Source organism: Pteropus vampyrus, unplaced genomic scaffold, assembly GCF_000151845.1.
Source record: "Pteropus vampyrus isolate Shadow unplaced genomic scaffold, Pvam_2.0 Scaffold154, whole genome shotgun sequence".
In the NCBI taxonomy this organism is placed as follows: Eukaryota; Metazoa; Chordata; class Mammalia; order Chiroptera; family Pteropodidae; genus Pteropus; species Pteropus vampyrus.
Genome location: NW_011888935.1, coordinates 1,137,559 through 1,144,200, shown reverse-complemented (window position 1 = coordinate 1,144,200; position 6,642 = coordinate 1,137,559).

Sequence of the window (6,642 nt, the reverse complement as noted above, 5' to 3'; positions counted from 1 at the left end):
CTGTGGGAATCGGGAAGTAAAAGGTCTGGTCTCGGAGAAAGCAAGCCCTAGATGAAAAGTTAATATGTGATTATTTCTACTTATAATCGGAAAGACTCACCCAGTCAAGTTACAGTCTCCTCAAAGATGGAAATAACTGATAGATGAGAAAGACATTTTTAAGTGTATCCTCATTATGAGTTCAGCCCTATTTGGGAGAGGGGCAGGGAAGAAAAGATGCTACCATGTTTATTTCTTCAAAAACGTTTGTTCAGTTCTAGGTTCCAGGAAGCTTATGGGGAAGGGGGAAGGGAAGAAAGTATCTGGTGGTGTTAAGCTCCGTACAAAGAAAATACCATAAATCATGTGATAGTGGTTGTGATTGGGTGGCCACTTGAGGGGCAGCCCTTTTGAGAAAGAGACATTTAAGTAGTGATTTCCCTAAAATTCATAGAACTATCAGAGCATTCCAGACAAAGTAAACTACAAATTCAAAAGGCCCTAAATTGGGTTTAAGAAGGAAAATAGAATTAAGAGGACACAAGCTTGGAGAATTAAACAAGCATGGGCCAGATCCTGTAGGCTTTGTAAGCCAAGAGAGATTTGGGGAGTTTATCTAAGTACAGCGGAAAGCATTGGAGAGTCTTAAATAGGAGAGAGATACTTATTATTTACTTTAAAAAAAAGGAAAAAGAAGAAAAGATTGTCTCTGCAGAGGATGGATCTTATGGAGGCCACAGCGCAAGCAGGATTAGGAGACTTTTAGTCCATGTGGGAGACAACCCTGAAAAACTTACTTTCTAATGACCTTGACATTCCTCTTCTAAAATCCATTAGGTCAGAGCCCTGGTGCTGTTTGCTTCCTTTTGTTAAAAACACCTGGACACATCTTTGGTTACTGCTATTTAATGACAGTAGGAGAAATAAATGGGATGTGTTGTTACTTAAGAAAAATGAATGGCCCAAAGGGAGAGTCGCCTTCAATTTTTCCCCGCCATTTATACCACACAGATACCACATCTGTCTATTCTTAAAGTCAGTTCTAAGAAAAAGCACCATAAAGTCATGTTCAATGAAGATACTTATTCATAAGTATAGATTTGAAAAGAAAGAGGTCGAAGGCTGGAAAATGAAAATGTTCTTCTAAAAGAAACAAAAATCAGGAGACTTGAGTTCCAACTGGAAGACCTCTCAGTAACTGATGAGGCAACCAAATCAAGGTACCTTATCGCCCTTGAGTCTCAGCTTCCTCATACATAAAACAAGACAGTGTAACCAGCCTACACGCAAAGTGGTTAAGCCTGAATTACACCTCGGCATAGCCACACCAGTACAGCGGAAGGTGGAAAGGGAAATGAAATGACATGTTATAAAAACATAAAAGTCAACAGCACAAGTCAAATGAAGTCACACACACACACGCACACCCCAGCTGAGGAACTATGAACCTGATTAATACAGATGCCAGGAATGCTCCCTAAGAAAACTTGGCCTTCTCAGAGTCTGAAAACGGAAGCACTGCCACCTGCTCAACCTCCTATCCCCTTTCTCTGTAGCTATTTTGAACCTCTGTAGTATTTAATAAATAAGGACTCACATGTTCTAATCAAGATTTTAAAAAATAGGAAATGTTTAAAGGATCTGAGGAAACATCTTAAAATTACGCTAACACCTTCATTTTAATGAAAATAAGATTTCAAGAAACCTTACAGGGTTACTTTTTTAAAAGAACACTAAAAAGGGGCAGGATATTATTTTAACAAATGAAGACCATTCTTTTAAAATGCTGAAAGAATTGGGCACTACTTCCGTGCCCTTTGCCGTCCTCATAATGACCAGCTGAAACAGCTGCTTGGTGCTAATTTAGATGAACAACGGCCTCAATGCCACCATTCTGTCATGTATTAATGGGGCCATAAATCCTCCCAACTCAGCCTAGCAAGACAGTGATGGCGGTCAGTAATTTGGAGTACAACGAATACAAAGTGAGGAGATAGTCAAGGTTAACATTCAAGGTTGAGATCCGTTTCTACAGATGTCTCGAGTTCCCGATTCTTTTAGAAATTATTTTTTTAACAGCTTTATTGAGCTATAATTACATACCCCATACAATTCACCCATGTAAAGTGTACAATTCAGTGTTTTTTGGTCTATTCCCAGAGTTGTGCAATCATCACCAAAATCTAATTTTAGAACAATTTTGTCCCCCCTAAAAGAATCCCCATATCCAGTAGCAGTCAATCCCCCACCTCACCCCCAACCCTAATCTATTTTGTCTCTATAAATTTTCCTATTCTGGATATTTCATATAAATAGAATTATACAATATGTGGTTGGTTGTGTTTTCATTCATGCACTTAGCATGTTTTCAAGGGTCAGCCATGTTGTAGCACGTGCCAATACATTTTTTTTTATTGTGGAATAATTCCATTGTATGCATATATCACATTTTATTTATCGATTTATCAGTTAATAGACATCTGAGTCGTTTCCACTTTTTGGCTGTTATGAATAATGCTTCTTTGAATATTTATACACAGTTTTATGTGGAAGTTGCTTTTCTTTTTTAAAACTTTTAAAATAAAATTTATCCAGTTTACAAAGTCCATATTTCTTTACTAGTACGATTGTTTTGCTCCTAGCTTTATCTTTTTTGCCTGCTGTTTGAAGCATGTGCATCTGTCCCCAGACAGTTAGTATTTCTCCTCAGGCAGTTCATATCTGCCCCTGTCACTCCCCTGCTTAAAATCCTTCAGTGGCCTCTTAAGATTCTATCCACGATCCACCTAACTTTCTCCTCTGCTCTCATATTTTCTCCCTCACACAGTTCTCTTTTCGGTTCCTCAAAATAGGGCCAGACCGTCCCCATTTCAGAGCCTTGCCACAAGCCGTTCCCTCTTCTCTGTGCATCCAGCGTAGCCTCTGCTGCCCACAGCCCTTCAGCATTCAGCTCCGCTCACTTCCTCAAGGACTCTTGTCTGAACCCCTGAAGTAAGCTCCTCCTTATCTAGGACTCTACTTTTTCTTCAAAGCCTGTATCAACTTATAATGACTTTTATTTGAGTGACTACTTATTTGGTTAGTGTCTGTCTCTCTACTAGATCATAGGATCCATGAACAAAAACCCCATCTGTTTTTTCTGTTTTTACTTACATGTGCCTGGCACATAGTGGGTGCTATTAGTTATTCGATAACTATTCATTGAAAGAAGAAAGAGAGAGGGAGAGAGGGAGGGAGGGAGGGAGGGAGGGAGGGAGGGAGACAGACAGACAGAGAGAAAGAAAGAGAAAAGAATGAAGAAAGAAAAGAAAAAAGAAAGAAGAAAGAAAAGAAAGAAAAAAAGAGAAAAGAAAGAAAAAAAGAAGGAAAGAAAGGAAAAGAAAAAGAAAGAAAGAAAAGGAAGAAAGAGAGAAAGAAAAAGAAAAAAGGGAGAAGGGAGGGAGGAAGGGAGGGAGGAAGGAAGGAAGGAAGGAAGGAGGAAGGAAGGGTGGCTTCATAGCTTATCCTGCGTTCTATTTTTCCCTTCCTTGCTCATGATGAAATAAATTTCTAGGCCCAAGATGGAGCCACTCCTGCCCAGGGTGGCACGTCAACAAAACAAAACTTAGATAACTTTTGTGTCCCTGTAAATGCTCCATAAGACCAGAAACGCAGTCTACCCAGTCAGCCAATCCCCAAACACCGGGCTAAGTCCGGGCTCTATACTTATTTCCTTGTTCCTTTGCACCCCAAACAAGGTTGACTATGTGGCCTCAACCAATCAGATACTTTCTATTTTTCTCTTCCTTGTTCCTTATTCTTTATCCTATAAAAGCTTCCTATCTTCGGCGCGTTTTGCAGTTCTCTAAATGGACTGTCCACTTCTAGAAGTGTTAAGTTTATTTGAATCACCTAGATTGTTTTCTTTAAATAAAAATTTTGAATCCTCAGTGAAGTCTTGATAAATGTTGTGAGCTGCAGTAAGGGGAATTAATGGCAGTTGAAATGATATAGCAGGCGACACTTATGTCCTCTACTATACTCTCTATAGATGTGGGGTGTAGAGAAGGGAAGGCCAGTGGTATACTTAGGAGCCAAGTCAGTAGTATGACAAGTCAGAAGCCATAGGCTGTGTCTGAATGTACCTAAGACTGTGCCTAGGAAAGTCTCCCATGTTCCCAGGGGACACGTTAGTGGCCTAATTTCTAGCAATCGAGTTGGCGGTATCTGCTCCAGTGTCATTTCGCTTTTGAGTGGAAATGTTACTTTCATTTGTTTACAGAATCTAGTTGAGCCAAGACATTTGGGTTATATGCACATGAAAGAATTATGACCCAGCAAGCCTGAATGACTGGTCCCGGATCGCGTAGGGGCACTAAATGTCACAGTTGAGACTAAAATTAGCTGGTTCAGTCTGGGTCTAGCTTTCGGCGGCACTAAGCACACTGCACAAAGCTAGCCTCTCAGCCTAATCCTCCTGGCGACCTTTTGATGACAAAGGCCGGCATCATCTTTCCTCTGGAGCTTCAGAGCTTTACAGCAGCACCCTCTGACAGCCAGGAGCAGATTCCAGGTCGCTTCCTGTTTGAAAACTTGAGTCTCCCTTTGGCCCACTTGTCGAATTCCTGTTTCCTGCCTGAATGATGGCCCCAGCTGGCAGTTCACTTGTAGAAGAGAGAAGTCAAGTCCTTCTTTTTCCACATGGTTCAGTTTAGGGATTTTGTTTTTTTTACGATAATGATCACACACTGATTATGTAGAACATTGGAAAACAGGAAAAAAATAATGGAGCAGACCACGTTTTTCGGTGGTGGTTTTACATGCTTTGTTTACTGTGAGTAATAATACTTAATAAACCGACATAAAATATTTTGAAAGTGGAAAAATGTGGACATTACGATTTCATCACCCATTTAAACGTGTAAAATGCTTTTAAATTTAAAAGATTAAGTATCTCATTCATGCCTTTGTTTTAAAAGCATGTATGTTACACCACAGTCTGTCATATAGTTTATAACACATACTTACCTAATTCTTTTGTAGTGAGTCTCTTGAAGGAAGAAACACATCTTAACTGTGCTTATTACATGATATCTACTGATGTTTTTATATACGGTAGGCATTCATTAAATGCTCAATGACTTCTAAAATCGCGACTATAAATATTAGTATAGATGGCAATTCAGAAGTGCCCCTTCAAATGAAAGACCTCTTGAATTAGTAAAATAAATTTGAGTGCTATTGTATATCGTACTCGAATATAATGATTCTTCTGATTTAAATCATCACACTTACTGACTAAATTTCCAATATGTAAATTACAGATGTACCATCTTTTAAAAAAATGTAATATATAAACATCTGAAATTCAAAATGTAATGCCTAAATGTAATTACTTCGTAAGAGAGTTTTTAAAAAATCGTTGCCCTCCTGATTTTAAATGGTTGGTGTAGAGTTAATTATAAAAAAAGCAGCACAAAGTTTTATAAAAAGCTTGTTTTACAAACATTTCTAATTCAAAGAAGCACAAATAAAATCAAGTATTTCAAAAGCACTTAGTATAAGTAAATGGAAAAATAATTTACAAAAAAATTTAGACACAACTTTCAAAACTGTTTTTTGCCAAAGGTGAAATAGATTTCCTCTTCATGTGATCCAACAGCATGCATGCTTACTACGTAAAAAAATATTAGATAACTTCCCCTGGATTAGGTATCTAAAGGGCAAAGGAAGTCCTTTGAATATTGTCATAACCTTATGACAAGATAAAACAGACCCTAGAACGAGTTGTTCCTGAGTCCCTCATTCCCGTTGCTTGGCTGCTTTGCTTTTCAAATGAAATGTTCATTTAACATGCAGATAAGAGAATCCTTATTCATTAGTTACCTCACATGAAATTCAACAGAAATATTCTTAGGTGATCAGATCTTTAAAAGTAGGTAATACTCATGCATGCAAAGCATACATATTGCATGCCTGCTTCTGGATCAGGAAACATTAAACACTGCAGTAAATAAAAATCTAGGCTGGAAAGCAGCAGAACTTTTAAGCTGCCTTCAATGCTTCTTAGGCTTTAGGAAATCCCTGTTCTATGTGAGGTTTTAAGCCATTAAACTATGGTAGCCATGTCTAGTCTAGCCCTATCCTAGTTCCAAGCCTATTTGTTTTGGATTCCCTGAGATCATCCTTGAATAGATTTGTTCCTTTCCTCCACAAAGAAACTTGCGAAATCAGCCAACCTTCTGAAGGACAGCCTAGGATTCCTCGTAGCCAGTCCTCAACTTTTCAAAGCAGTCTACCACCTCTGCTTTGTTGTTTGCTGGCCTACAGCACTTCACGGTCAGCACCATCTCCTTCCTCTGAAGGAGGAGGCCACCCAAATATAGCAAATGCGACCTTAGGCCACACGAATGCTAGCGTGATGCTCAGAAGAGAAGAGGTTGGCAGCCCTACTCCACTCTGAGGCAGGCAGGCCGCATCTGCATTGACCAGATGAGACAGGACCGGATGTGAGGGGACTAGGAAGTATGTCGTTTGTGACATTTAGCCTGTTGGTATTTCACCTGAAGAAGGGAAGATTCACAGGGATATAATAAACTGGCATTGAACGTCTTAGATTTCTGTCATTCCATAGGAAAAGGAGTGGACTTGGTTTCAAATATAAGGGGTGGGGAGAACATTACC